A 15,831-nucleotide genomic window follows, 5' to 3' on the forward strand; every position below is an offset into this window, starting at 1 on the left:
TTTTTCGGGTCAAATTTTTATCTTAGTGTAGATTTACAAGGTAATGTATAATTGTTTTTTCCCAAGACTATACTATTTGAATGGTGTTAAAACATGGAGTTAATAATTGTGTCACAATAATACATAATTAATTAATCTCCCAAACAACTTGAATTGAACTATCAATCATAACCATGATTATTTTTCTTTCCTCAACATATTTTTTTTTTCATATTTAAAATATAAGAAAAACTTCAAAATTTTTCTCAATCAAACTGAATCTACATCCATGATATAATTTTCGTTTCTAGCATAGAAGTAAACTTGAAATTTTGCATAATTAAATCAACACCAATTCCATCCTATTTTGATGTGAATTCACATAACTAAAAATTACGATTAAATCTCATGCTAAGCCATGTTACTCAACCATTATTTTATTGGCAAACCTGATTCAAAGGCTCAGCCGGGAAAGAACTAGGAAGAAAACCCAGCTTCATCACCATTACATCAAAGTTTGAAATACCATTACATAGGATATCAATCCCAAATTTCAACAATTTACTTGAATTTTCTTCATGACCTTCATCAAGGGATTCATAACGATTTCTACAACACACTTCAAGAACCGTGGATGGAATAGAATCTGATCAGGTGACCAAAAGCATGACCAAGAACAATTCAAACATGCATATTCACACAAGGTTATCACTATAAGATTCACAATAATTCAAATACTAGGAAAAGGTGGATTCTTCCAACCAGGAGAAGTCAATCACAACACCAAACAGATGCCCAATCAGGGCTATAAACCAAGAACTTCCGTCCTTCCATTTCAACATACCATAATCATACAAGGTTTGTGCTGACAGGTAGGGGCCCATATCACCCTACCCTTTCTCCTTCTTCTCATCTTGAGAAGAGACTCTACACTAGTTGGAGTCTGACTAAACAGACCTTTCCCAAAATTGGTCACTTCTGCCCTATTCCAAGGGTGAGTAATACCAAAACACCCATACAAGAAAAATCTCAAAATTGAAAACATAAACAAGAAAGGAAAACATCCAAAATAACATGGTTTTCAAATCGTCCCAATATACCCACAAAAATACAAACATTGAAACAACAACAAGGTAGCATAAGCATGAAACAAACATGAAAACTAAATAAGGGAAATGAGAATTTCCTACCTTCACAAGAGGTAATGGCAATGAACAAGTTTGAGTAAAGTTTCCCTTTCCTTGCTTCAACCTTCAAGAACTCCTCTCTAAATGTAGAGATTGGGTAACAACCTCCACTAGTCCAAGAAAGGCCTCTAAATAAGCATCAAACTCAACCACCAAAAAGGATCAATAACTTCTCCCACCCACTTACAATACTAGAAACTCCTAACTCAACCCATACCATGGTTAAACACTAAGTGGAGGTGAGGTAAGGCAACTCATGGTAACCACTTTGAATTTTTGAACAAAGAAAAAATGAGACTTTTTGATTGGCCTCAAAAGTCAATAAAAGGGGCTTAGGGGTTGGAAAACACCCCTAACCCATACCCATACCCTTTGGGTATAATAATTTCATGTTTTAAGGCTTAGGAAAAAGGTTTAGAGCCAAACAAAATCTAAGAATAAAATAGGACCATCTAACAACTCTAACAATGCAGATTAAGCACTAATCCGGATTAAGGGTGGCTAACCTCAATTAAGAACCAAATAGAAAACTAACACTAACTTAAACCAACTTGGGTCCAAAGGTTACACAACTAACCCTAATCGGCATACTAAAGAACATAACCAATTTAGGAGTGTCAAGTGACACTAACAGAACATAGTTGTGAACATTAACATTCACTAAACACAGAGAGATACATACATACATCTCACAATACAATACTTGAATTATGAACAAAAAGGTTTCCAAAATTAACACATAGAGATCAATTATGTTCCTTCGTCAATTTCCTTGGGCTAAAATATCTACACACTCATTGCACACATCAGCAGTCTCCAAAAATGACATGTACATATGTATGTATACATATCATAAATTCACATAACTTGAAACATACATCAATCAGGGTTTCTTGCATCCTACTTATATCCTTAATCATAAATATTCCAAAATCAATGTGTTAATCATACATTTTACTTAATTCATTAGCATACATATACATAAAGCATCAAATATCTGAAAATAATATCACACAGCATGAAATAATATAATATGTTCAAGTATCTGACAATGTCTCGACATCTCGAGTCGTGAGTATCAAAATAATAAAGTAACAACTAAGTCTATGAAGGGTCGAGGTGAGGCCTCACATCCTCCCCCACTAGGCATGAACTTCCTCCTAGAATTCATCAAAAGATAAGGGTATAGAGATCGCATTCGTGCTGCATCCTCCAAAGAAATCGTGACGTTATCATAACATTCTCGGTAGACCCTAACTTGGTCCAGCTCTCGACCTTGAGGAGCTAGGGTCTGTCGAGCAATAATATGGATTATCTCTAGTGCTAAATAGCTGACCAACTCCACCTGTAGCCTCAATAACTATACCCTGATGCTCAATCTAGCGGTTGTCAACTGCTGTGAATACTCTATGGGATCTGCCCATGTCTCCCACTGTCGGCTTTGAAAAAGCCCCTCTCTGACTACTGGATGACTATCCCTGTGAACACTCTCTAGCTATGTGACCCATGCCACCATAAGTGTAGCATGGTCCTTGGGTATAAGATCGTGTATCCTATGATCCTGACTGCTATGGGACTCTTGACCTGCTAGACTCACTGTATCCACCCTTGGAAGACTGCTGAGTTTGCATTGCCTATGACTGTGGGGTATGTACTTTCTAATCCTACTATAACTACCACTGCTTGGGCTCGGAGCCCTGGTAACCCTGTGAGAATTCTTGCTGCTGCTGCTGAGACTGTTGCCCCTTAGAGGACCCTAGTGTATAGTTCTGATTCTATTTCCAAGGGCATTTCTGTCTGGTAGATTTTCGGTTCTGAGACTGATCTCGTGTTTCCTATCTACCTCGAGTATCCTCTGCCACTAGTGTTATCTCCCCTACCTGTCTGAAGGTGGTAGGGAAGGCCATCCAAACTGGACCCTGAAGTGAGAAATTCAAACCCATGATAAAGTGATGTACCCATAGTTTCTTGTCCTTCATGTATTCCACATAAGGAAGGAGCTCGAGAAACTTGCTCTCATACTGAGCCACTGTAAGACCTCTTTGATAAAGAGAATGGAACTCCTCTATCTATTTCTGTTGGAAATGCTCTGACAAGTACCTCTCTCAGAATCTTTCTAGAAATGATTCCCATGTGAGGGTATCCATCCTCACTCCACCTATGATCTCCTCCTGATGCCACCAATTGGAGGCATCCCCTCTCAACTGATGAACTACTAGGCATGCCTTTAGATTACTCCGATAGGGTTGTAATCCAAAGCACAACTATAGGCTCTACAACCATGCCTCTGCTACTGTCCCCTCAGTGGAACTCGTAAATAATGGTGGCCCAAGTCGAATCAATTCCCTGATATCATCTCCTACATGTCTAGGAGGTCTATCAAGTGGGGGTCTTCTCTGGTGTATTGACTCACCTTCATGCTCATCCTACCCCTCTAACTGTCTCGGTGGGGTACTCCTAGTCCTCTCTCTGACTCTGGGCCTACCTCCTCCGGGTCCCTCTGCTTCCACTACTGGAATCTGCTGAACTGGCTAAACCACATGTACTACTCTCTGCTGAACTACACCGATCAAAGTCTGGAGTGCATCTATAATGTCCTGGTTCAGGTTTGGTGGTGGTGGAGGTGGAGGTGGAGGTGGCCCATCCCCCCATCCCACTCTACCACCTCTCGCCCTACGACCTCTACCTCATTGGTTGTTTCGAGTAAGAGAAGGCATCCTACACAATTTAATGTTTAGTTTAAGTTTTAGGAAGTATAATGGTTTAAGGTTCTTAGTGTTGAAACACGGGCTCTGATACCAAAATGTCATGCCCAAACTACAAGGGCAAAAACACACACATTTTTAAAAAAAAAGTATAATTAAATAAACAAACTATAAGTTGATCTATATATGTGCAAGGTTAAAGTATAAGTTCTCTACATAACGTCTAACATACAATTAAATGCACTTCATTTTAATAACAATTTATTTAAAACTAAAATCTATAAAAATAAAATAAAACATTTTAAATATTTACATTCAACAAAGTATAAACCAATAACTAAATTTAAACTAAAACTAAATAGATTAAAATAGACTAATACTAAAACAATTAAAAATAAGAATAATAATCTAACATAAGAAATACTACACTACATCTTATTTATTAAATTTACTAATAAACTAACTTAACCAAACTAAATCTCTTAGCATCTAGTTCAACTATTTCTTAAACTATCATACACTAATAGCTTAAAAATTAAAACTAACCACAACTAACTAAATAAACATATTATTAAATTAACACTACTAAAAAGAATTAAATATATACTAAAGTTTTAAACAAATGACTTTAAAAAACATAATCCTAATTTATATCTAACTTAGAAATAACTTAAAACAACTACTAAGCAAAAATTAATCAACTAATTCAATTAAATCTATTTCATAAATTTAAACAAGTTAAACTTAATTACATTCTAAAAATTATCAACTAAAAACAATTTTAATAAACTTAAATTAATATAAAATCTAACTAACATGCTAAAACAAAACTAATACTACTAAATATACATTATCATTTAAAAACAACTAACTATAAAACAACATAATGAAAACTAACTTAAAATTTTAATAAATTAAACTAATTACTAATATAAAAAAAACTAACGTAACATCATTACTAACCTAGCCCACTTGACAAGTGGGTCTCCTTTCCCACCTATAAAATCCGCCCATCCCCTAAACTTCCTCCCAAGCAAGCCCTGGGCGAATTCCAAACCTACCTGCATGTGATCCAAGGTCTATAACACACAGTCCCATCAGACTAGGTCAAGGTACGTGGGAAGGACCAAGCCAAGCCCAAGAAAAATCAGCACCTCCAAGCAAGGAAAAAGGTAAAAGAGGAGAAGAAAAGAAAACATAAAGAAAAGTTGAAACAACCACTTTGCCAACACACACCTCGTCCAGCGTGAGGATAGGACAAAATGATGTCATCACATCACGATGACAACTTGTCCATCAATGCCTAGGAAGGAGGGGGAGTTGTAAGGTTTAAAAAGTTTTCTTGGTGAGAAGAAGGATAAGGGAATAAGGAAAGATATTAGGGTAGTTTAAAAAGTTAATAGCTTATTTTGCATTGATATATTTATACATAATTTGATTAATTGAAATTTCAAACAACATATAAAGAAAGAATCTTTTAAAGATTCTTTGTTATCATGAAGAGAATTAAATTTTCTCTCCATACAAAAACCAGAGAGTTTATACTCTCCTGAAATTTTTTATTTTTTATTTTTGGGTCAAATTTTTATCTAAGTGTATATTTAAAAGGTAATATATAATTTATTTTTTCCAAGAGTATACTATTTGAATGGTGTTAAAACATGGAGTTAATAATTGTGTCACAATAATACATGATTAATTAATCTCCCAAACAACTTGAATTGAACTATCAATCATAACCATAATTATTTTTCTTTCCTCAACATAATTTTTTTTTCATACTTAACATATAAGAAAAACTTAAAAATTTTGCTCAATCAAACTGAATCTACATCCATGATATAATTTTCGTTTCTAACATAGAAGTAATCTTGAAATTTTGCCTAATTAAATCAACACCAATTCCATCCTATTTTGATGTGCATTCATATAACTAAAAATTACGATTAAATCTAATGCTAAGCCATGTTACTCAACCACCATTTTATTGGCAAACCTGATTCAAAGGCTCAGCTAGGAAACAACCAGCAAGAAAACTTGGCTTTGTCACCATTACAACAAAGTTTGAAATACCATTACACAGGATATCAATCCCAAATTTCAACAATTTAATTGAATTTTCTTCACGACCTTCATCAAGGGATTCATAATGATTTCTACAACACATTTCAAGAACCATGGATGGAACAGAATCTGATCAAGTGACCCAAAGCATGACCAAGAACAATTCAAGCATGCATATTCACACAAGGTTATCACTATAAGATTCACAATGAATCAATACTAGGAAAAGGTGGATTCTTCCAACTAGGAGAAGTCAATCACAACACCAAATAGATGCCCAATCGGGGCTATAAACCAAGAATTTCCGTCCTTCCATTTCAACATACCATAATCATACAAGGTTTGTGCTGACAGGTAGGGGCCCATAACACCCTACCCTTTCTCCCTCTTCTCATCCTAAGAAGAGACTCTACACTGGTTGGAGTCCGACTAAACAGACCTTTCCCAAAATTGGTCACTTCTGCCCTATTCCAAGGGTGAATAATACCAAAACACCCATTCAAGAAAAATCTCAAAATTGCAAACATAAACAAGAAAGGAAAAATCCAAAATAACATGGTTTTCAAATCTTCCCAACATACCTACAAACATACAAACATTGAAACAACAACAAGGTAGCATAAGCATGAAACAAACATGAAAACTAAATAAGGGAGATGAGAATTTTCTACCTTCACAAGAGGTAATGGCAATGAACAAGTTTGAGTAGAGTTTCCCTTTCCTTGCTTCAACCTTCAAGAACTCCTCTCTAAATGTAGAGATTGGGTAACAACCTCTACTAGTCCAAGAAAAGCCTCTAAATAAGCCTCAAACTAAACCACCAAAAAGGATCAACAACTTCTCCCACCCACTTACAATACTAGAAACTCCTAACTTAACCCATACCATGGTTAAACACTAAGTGGAGGTGAGGTAAGGCAACTCATGGTAACCACTTGCAATTTTCGTGTAAAGGAAAAATGAGACTTTTTGAGTGGCCTCAAAAGTCAATAAAAGTGGCTTAGGGGTTGGAAAACACCCCTAACCCATACCCATACCCTTTGGGTATAATAATTTCATGTTTTAAGCCTTAGGAAAAAGGTTTAGAGCCAAAAAAACTCTAGGAATAAAATAGGACCATCTAACAACTCTAACAATGCAGATTAAGCACTAATCCGGATTAAGGGTGGCTAACCTTGATTAAGAACCAAATAGAAAACTAACACTAACTTAAACCAACTTGGGTCCAAAGGTTACACAACTAACCCTAATCAGCATAGTAAATAACATAACCAATTTACGAGTGTCAAGCAACACTAACAGAACATAGTTGTGAACATTAACATTCACTAAACACAAAGAGAGACTTACATACATCTCACAATACAATACTTGAATTACGTACAACAAGGTTTCCAAAATTAACACATAGAGATCAATTATTTTCCTCCATCGGTTCCTCGACTAAAACATCTGCACACTCATTGCACACATCAGTAGCCCCAAAAATGAGATGTACATATGTATGTATACGTATCATAAACTCACATAAATTGAAACATACATCAATCAAGGTTTCTTGCATCCTACTTATATCCTTAATCATAAAGATTCCAAAATCAATGTAGTAATCCTACATTTTACTTAATTCATCAGCATACATATACATAAAGCATCAAATATCTTAAAATAATATCACACAGCATGAAATAATATAATATGTTCAAGTATCTAATAATGTCTCGACATCTCGAGTCATGAGTATCAAAATAATAAAGTAACAACTAAGGCTACGAAGGGTCAGGGTGAGGCCTCACAGACTAAATAATAATATTATTAAAGCTAATAAATATTTTAGCAATTAAGTTTTAAAAATGAAATTTAAAAGTAGAAAATATATTTAAAATTATTAAAAGATTCTAGATTTCATATGGTTAAAATATAGATATATTTACTTTTAAATAAGTGGAATTATAAAAGTTAGTGCATGGGATTTAAGAAACAAATAAATTAAATTGGAAAGAGTAAATTAAATATTATATTAATTATTGTGCATTATTTTAATATTTTCTCACATAGGAGTTGGCAAATTCTCGAGAGTTGTCATGTAGACAACATAGGAGTTTGCACTCTAAGAATGCATAAGTTGTCTACACTTAGAAGTTAGCATTTTATTTGAGCAAATGGTGTCTACTACCTTAAGACTCATCTAGAAGGTTGGAGAAGACTCATGCTTCGTTGTCATGGTTACCTTCTAATTGTTTCTAGAGACACTCTAGATGCATCTTAGAGGCCTTTAAATAGAGGCTCTCTTAGTGTATTTTGACAAGCTTAATGGAAGCTACAAGCTTCAAGAAAAAATGGAAGCTTTAAGCTTACATGCATTTGTGAAGCTCATATGCTTCTACGTGCTCATATGTTTCTCCATGCTCATATGTTTCTACATGCCTCTATGCTTCTTCTAGCACTTGTAGTCACTTCAAAAATTTGATTGGCTTGGATCTTGGAGGAATTGCGAATGATGGAGAAGAAAGGGATTTTTTAGGGACTTATGAGGCATGACGGATTAGCATCAGTGTCCAGGTGCACTCGTTATTTTCGCATATTTTCTTTGCAGTATTTCTCTTCCTGTCTTCATCATGTCTATTATATGTGTCTAAATAATCTTTGTGATTGAATATACAATTAAATTGGAATCTAGATATTTTATTGGTTGAGAAGAAAACAATAGAAAAACCCTAGATCTAGTTAAGGAAGAAATTAGATCTGAATCAGGTTTGGGTTTGAATTAGTATCAAATTGAGAAAGATGATTTCAAATTTATAGTTAAACCTGTTGGATGGATTAATGGATATGTTTAGAAAACAATTATTTAAAAGGGAAAATTCTTGTTTAGAAAAGCCCCTTTTTTCGTTTAAGTCTAAGTATATATTCTCTTTTGAAAATTTGCATATATATATATATATTTTTTAAATGCAGTGATAACTGATAACAAATTGTGTATATATATATATATACATATATACATATATGTATATATTCGTGTAAGTCGAAATGAGAAACTTTATTTACAAATCTGAATTCATATATGGTAAAATTGTTTATTATAACTCGTATTAAAAGATGACGAATATCGTTATACATATATATTGATACTGTGGGGGACAGACCCGTGCTCCGTACTCTCCTCTATCCTCATGGCAGTGGCGGTCGCAGGGTACCTGCGACTACAAAGTACCCGCGACCGACGATGGGACGGTGGGACAGTCATGGCACGACTATTTTTTCAAAAAAAAATGTCGCCTAGCAATTTGAAATCGCTTACGTATCAACACAAGCCACAAGGCGGGTACGAAATTGTGGGAATTCGCGCTTGCATTATATTCACATGACTGTATTTTATATTTTATAAAGTTATATATATATATATATATATATATATATATATATATATATATATATATATATATATATATATATATATATATATATATATATATATATATGGGTATATGTGTGTGTGTGTATATATATATATATTATATAAATTGACATTAACATTGTTATTCTATAAATGTTAATTTATGTAGATAATTGTAAAAGAAACATTTTGTCATTAATTGAAAAGATGTTGAATATTAAATTATTATATATATATATATATATATATATATATATATATATATATATATATATATATATATATATATATATATATATATATATATATATATATATATATATATCTATATATATAATTTGTTAATGGAATTTTTAACTTGTTAAGAAGCTTAAAATATTTAAGTTATCTATTATTCGAGGTTCTCAATAATTTGTTAATAGAGAAGAGCGAACTTTTAATATTAACTATTTAATGTATATTCAATACTGTTTAATATATATTAAATAGTTAAGAGGTGGTAATTTATAAAGGTGTTTAATGATGATTATTAAGAGACTCAAATTTTAATGATATTGGATTTAGATTTAAATAAGAATTATTATATTGACAAGGAGTCATAGTTACATTATAACATTGTTATAATATAGCAACGGTTTGAATTATCAATACGTTTGTATTATTAAATAGAACAATGGTACACCTTAATTGTGCTAAGAATTAGTTAAATATTAACCAATGAAGTTGTAAGGTTTCTTTAAGATCAATTAATAATAGTTTTGATGAGTTTATTATTTATTAATGTTTGTTGGGTCTAAAAAACTATTAATAAATAATGGTGTAAATAGTTATCACTAAATTCGATTAGATTTAATCTAGTGGAGAATATTTAATGATTAAAGTTTTGAAGTATAATTGATTTTTAATCAATTGATATTCATTGAGTTGATATTATAACTATGATATTAATAAGTAAGTTGTGCGATAGAGTTTTATTTGAAATGATTAATGATAATACGAATTTGTCAAGGGAATGTTGGTATTCTTTGAAGATGATGAATGTGGTCACACGGAATTATTATTAGGATTTCCAATATAGCTTGTATTTAAATATATTCAAGATATTATTATTGAATTATTAATATGATCATTTGGAGTATTGAATTATAGTTGACCTTAATCTTATAGAATTCTAGTTAGTTATTAGTCATCAGGATATTAATAGGAACGTTGCTATGGTTATGCAACTATTAATTAAATCAATTAAGGAGAGTTAATTAGATTTAATTAATAATTAAGTTATGTAATAGAGATCTAATTGATATAATTCTTCTAACGAGATTGTAGGTTATCTATATCGAAGTTGATAAGTCTTATGACTTGAATTATGACTTTAGATATTATATGGTTGTCAACGATGATAACGATTAAATTAAAAGACTCAAACTTTAGTAATACTAAATTAAGTTTTTAATTGAAAACTATTAGAATGTTAATAGGTCATGGATGGTGAACCTAAGTTAATTGATTGATTTAATTGAACGTGTAGTTAGTTATTTATGTTTGTGGTTTATGATTATCTATTATAGTGTTTATATCTTTATGATGATGATGTATCATGTATGAGATGTGGTTTCATTTACTTTAATTGCATCATGGATTTATATTGGATGTTGATGTACTTTATTTACACAGATGTTTATTCTTTCAAGCTTTTCATACCTTGTAACATGTACAGTGGTTGATTGAGCTAAACTAAAATGTAATTACAAAAAAGACACTTGTATATTGTTTATGAACATTGGACTTATCATTATTATTTCATAAGGATGTGATGTTAGATGAGTAGATAAATTAGATGTGAATCAATATTAAGGGATCCTTAAAGAAAGTAACTTGTTATGTATGTTATGTTTACTTTTATTGAATTGTTGCTATTGCTTCCGTTACTATGAATAAGTTGTAAATGGTAAGAGGTATATCTAAGCTTAATCCATATCATGAAGGAGCTTGTAAAGGTTGTGCTCTAGGGAAGAATGTCAACAGTACATTTCATAATAGTCAAACCAAATCGATAGAAATTCTAGAACTTATTCATTCAGACTTATGTGGGCATATGTCAGTTCCATCGCTAGGAGGGTATCTATACTACATCATATTTGTGGATGATTTCTCTAGAAAGAAATGGATCTATTTTCTTAAAAGTAAAGAATTTGAGGAAATCCTTTCTAAATTCAAAGAGTTCAAAGCCATTGTAGAAAACCTTTCTTGAAAGAAAATAAAAGTATTAAGAATAGACAATGGTAAACAGTATATTTTTGATATCTTTATAGACTATTGTAAAACTCTTGGGATCAAGAGGGAGTGTTCTATTACTTACAATTCACAACAAAATGGAATAGGTGAGAGGAAAAATAGATCTATAGTTCATTCTACCAAAGCAATGCTTCGTGATCAAAGTCTTGAGAGTTTTCTTTGGGGTGAAGCTTCAAATACTGCTATTTACCTTCAAAATAGATGTCCCCACTCTTATCTTGAATTTAAAACTCTTGAAGAAGTATTTGTCGAGAAGAAACCTGATCTTGAGCACCTAAGAATTTTTGGTTCTCCTGTCTATGTACATATTCCTAAAGAAAAGAGAACCAAATTAGAGCCCTTAGGAAAGAAAGGAATCTTTGTAGGTTATAGTGAAACCTCAAAAGCATATCGCATCTATATCCTTGGAAAAAGGAATATTGAACTAAGTCGAGATGTAATATTTGATGAAGATTTGGCCTATAAAAGATCTAAAGATGAATCAAATTTAGAAGAAACTCTAGAAGAACAAAAACCTAATAATGAGAGGGAGTCGCTAATGGAGGAAGATAAACAAATTGAACCTATGGACATTACTCACACCTCCGAGGAAAGGAAAAGACCTTTTATGAGCCAGAAAGCTAATTAATGAAAATAATTCCATTCCTTCATATTTCATTAGGGAGAGGAATTTATGTCCTAATATATACTCAAGTTGTGTTGCATTAATGAGTGAAATTTCCAAATCTAAACCATCTAATGTAAAAGAATCCATAAAACATCAACATTGGAAAGATGCCATGATAGAAGAATATAACTTTATACTAAAGAATGATGTTTGGGATATTGTTCCTAGACCAAAAAAGAAATCAGTTGTCTCCTCCAAATGGCTATTCAAAATAAAACATGTTGCAGATGGAAGTATTGACAAATACAAAGCCAAGTTTGTTGCTAGAGGATTCTCAGAAAAGGAAGGAATAGACTATGATGAAACTTTTGCTCCAGTAACCAGATATACCTCAGTCAGAACTATTTTACCCATTGCTACATCCAAGGGATGGAAAATTCATCAAATGGATGTAAAAATTGCATTTTTGAATGGTGTTATAGAAGAGGAAGTTTATCTTGAACAACCAAAAGGACTTGAAGTGTACAATAAAAAAACTCATGCATGCAAATCGAAAAAGGATTTATATGGATTGAAATAAGCTCCTGGAGCTTGGTATGAATAGATAGATCAAGATCTAACCAAACTTGTCTTCTCTAAAAGCATTGCAGATCCAAATTTATATTACAAAGTAATACAAGGGGATGTGTTAATTATGGTTTTATATGTTGATGATCTTTTGATTATAGGAGAAGATCATTTAATTGAAAAATGTAAACAAGCTCTGACATCTAAATTTGAAATGAAAGATCTAGGAATACTACACTACTTCTTAGGACTAGAAGTATGGAAGCATTCTGAAGGGATCTTTCTAAATCAAGGCAAGTACACTCTAGATCTACTTAACAAATTTGGCATGTTGGATAGCAAGGCAATCAAAACTCCTATGGAAACAAATCTCCTGAAACTAAAAGAAGCAATTGAAGATTTTGAAAGTGTTGATCCTACTCTATATCAACAGATAATTGGTTCTTTAATGTATTTGGTGAACAAAAGACCTAACATTTGTTATGCTATAAATGTTCTCAGTCAGTTCATGAGCAAACCTAAACAAACTCATTTGGTGGCAGCAAGGCATATTCTCAGATATCTCAATGGTACTATTGGATATGGTCTCAAATACTCTAAAACTAAATTTAGTTTAAAGGGATATACAAATTTTGATTGGGCAGGAGAATTAGAGAATCATAAGACCACTTCAAGATGTTGTTTCACATTGGGCTTAGTAATGATATCTTGGTTTAGTAGGAAGTAGCCTTTAGTAGCATAGAGTTCTATAGAAACCAAGTACATAGCTGCATCTATGGGAGCAAGAGAAGCTGTATGGTTGAGGAAACTTCTATTTAGATTATTTGGGAAGCCTCTTCCATCTACTACTATTTATTGTGACAACCAGAGCTGCATCAAGCTATCTCTTAATCCTGTGTTTCATAACAGGTCAAAACACATCGAGATACCTTACCATTATGTTCGAGACATGATTGAGAAGAATTTAATCAAGCTAGAATATATTAGTACAGAGGATCAAATTATAGACATTCTTACCAAACCACTTGCTAAGACGAAGGTGGAACTTTTTTGTAAAGAACTTGGTATGATTGTAAAATCTAAGGACATGTCCCAGAGAAATTGATTATTGTACATTATTTTTATTATAAATAAAACCTGTGTTAAATTCTTAAGAAGTGATGACTTCAAAAGGTTTTTCACTTGAATCAGGAGAAGTTGTTGTAACATGAAGTCCTTACAATAACTTGTAGCATGATTCATTTTTGTGAAAGTGTTTCATGTAAGGGCTTTATCTTGTAAATCAAACAACTAGGTCATTGATATCATTAATTTTATTATCTACAAGTTGGTTGTATAGATATATTTTTTGTACTTGGTGTATATCATGCCCTGATATTTTGATAGGCCATTACCACACTAAGCATTTGGTGATCATCATTAATTTTATGTTTCTAATAGGACATCATGAGAAGGAATCTTTTCATTGGCATATTCTTGTTTACCTCTTCTTGGTAACAATTGAAGGGTTCTATGAGTGGAAAAAGGATGGAGCAAAGAAACAACCTTTCTATAGACATTTTGAAGATGAGTGACCTCTTGTTTTTGCTACACTTTATGATATGTGAGATGATTTGGTAGGAGGAGTGCTTTTCACATTCACTATTTTGACTACACATTGCTCAAAGGCATTAAAGTGGCTTCATGATAGAATGCTTTTAATTTTGGGAAGCAAGGATGCAATTGATGCTTAGTGAAATGACTTGTCTTCATTAACATTTGACATGGTTACTCAACCATATGAAGCATCCAATTTGGTGTGGTATCAGGTGACCCCTGCAATGGATAGAATCCAATTTGATAGGCCAAAATGTGTTAAAGATCTTGTTGTGAAACTTGAAAAAAAAGAATTCAATCACAGAGCTATTTTCAAGACACGGTATTCCTGCAAAATCATCTACTAGTGAACTTCGTAATGCTAATGTTGTTGATGACCATTCATTTATTTCTCTAGATGATTTAAGTATTGAAGAACAGAAAGGTTTGCCTATTTTCATTTAGCCAAACAAAGAAATAAACAATGAAATGTTTCATTTCATTAAAAAGGAGCACCTCTTGGAACAATGTGGTACAAAAAGGTCCTTCGATAAGATAGATAATGATTATCAGCTTGTTTATCAAGAGGATCAATCTAGGAAATACACATATTCCCTCGATTCTTTGAAGGAGTGTAGTTCTCCCCTTACTGAAGCACATAAAAGAGCTACCCAATATAAAAAAAGAGGCCAATGAAGGAGAAACACCAGGGTGCTATAGGGTCACCATGCAGTCTTTACATTGATTTGTCCCACATCACCTAGAATGTAAGCTTTGAAGTTTTTAGAATACTACTACACACAATAGTTAAGATGTCTTAAAACACATCATAATTTGAAGCCATAGTTATGCATGGGGACCCCACCATGTTGGACTGTACAATGATAGAGTTTTGACCTAGTATGCTACCATGATGAAATGGAATCCAAGTGCCTAGATGATGGCACTTGGATGATCCTATAGTAGGCACTATGTCACTAAGAAAAGTTTCTCACTCGATAACTATAGTGACATAGAAACTACCTAGGTTGCGTAGTGATGTGGAGTGAGGTGACAATGATGTGGCAATGATGTGGTGATGAGCAGGTGCAGAGGTGGTGATGACATGGCAGTCAAGGATGGAGTTCATCAGAAAAGTTCACTAGAATTTAGTGGTCACCATGTCACCACTAGAAAATAGGAGGATTTTCTCATAGCGACATGGTGACCTACCAAAAATCCCAAAAAATTAGTGAGTATGGTGTGGGGCCCACCCAAGATCAGAGCCAATACAAATGTGACATGTGACACTATTGTGTAGAACAAAGCCAATATTGATGTGACAAATGGCACTATTTAATTGGTTGAAGGAATATAAGGACTTTAAAAAGGAAAAATAATAATATCCTCTACTCTTTTAGTGCTCATGCAAAGATTTGGAGATTTAGTTTTAAAAATTGAATATTCTATAGT

The 15,831-nt window shown here is 32.8% G+C and overlaps 1 pseudogene; it reads left to right on the top strand.

The window, feature by feature from the left end:
• The first annotated feature begins 9,210 nt into the window (after positions 1-9,210).
• On the top strand, positions 9,211-15,075 carry LOC149569506 (uncharacterized; annotated as a pseudogene).
• Positions 15,076-15,831: the final 756 nt, after the last annotated feature.

Source organism: Cupressus sempervirens, chromosome 3 (genome assembly GCF_028749045.1).
Source record: "Cupressus sempervirens isolate cs-2001-9-10 chromosome 3, ASM2874904v1, whole genome shotgun sequence".
NCBI classification, from domain to species: Eukaryota; Viridiplantae; Streptophyta; class Pinopsida; order Cupressales; family Cupressaceae; genus Cupressus; species Cupressus sempervirens.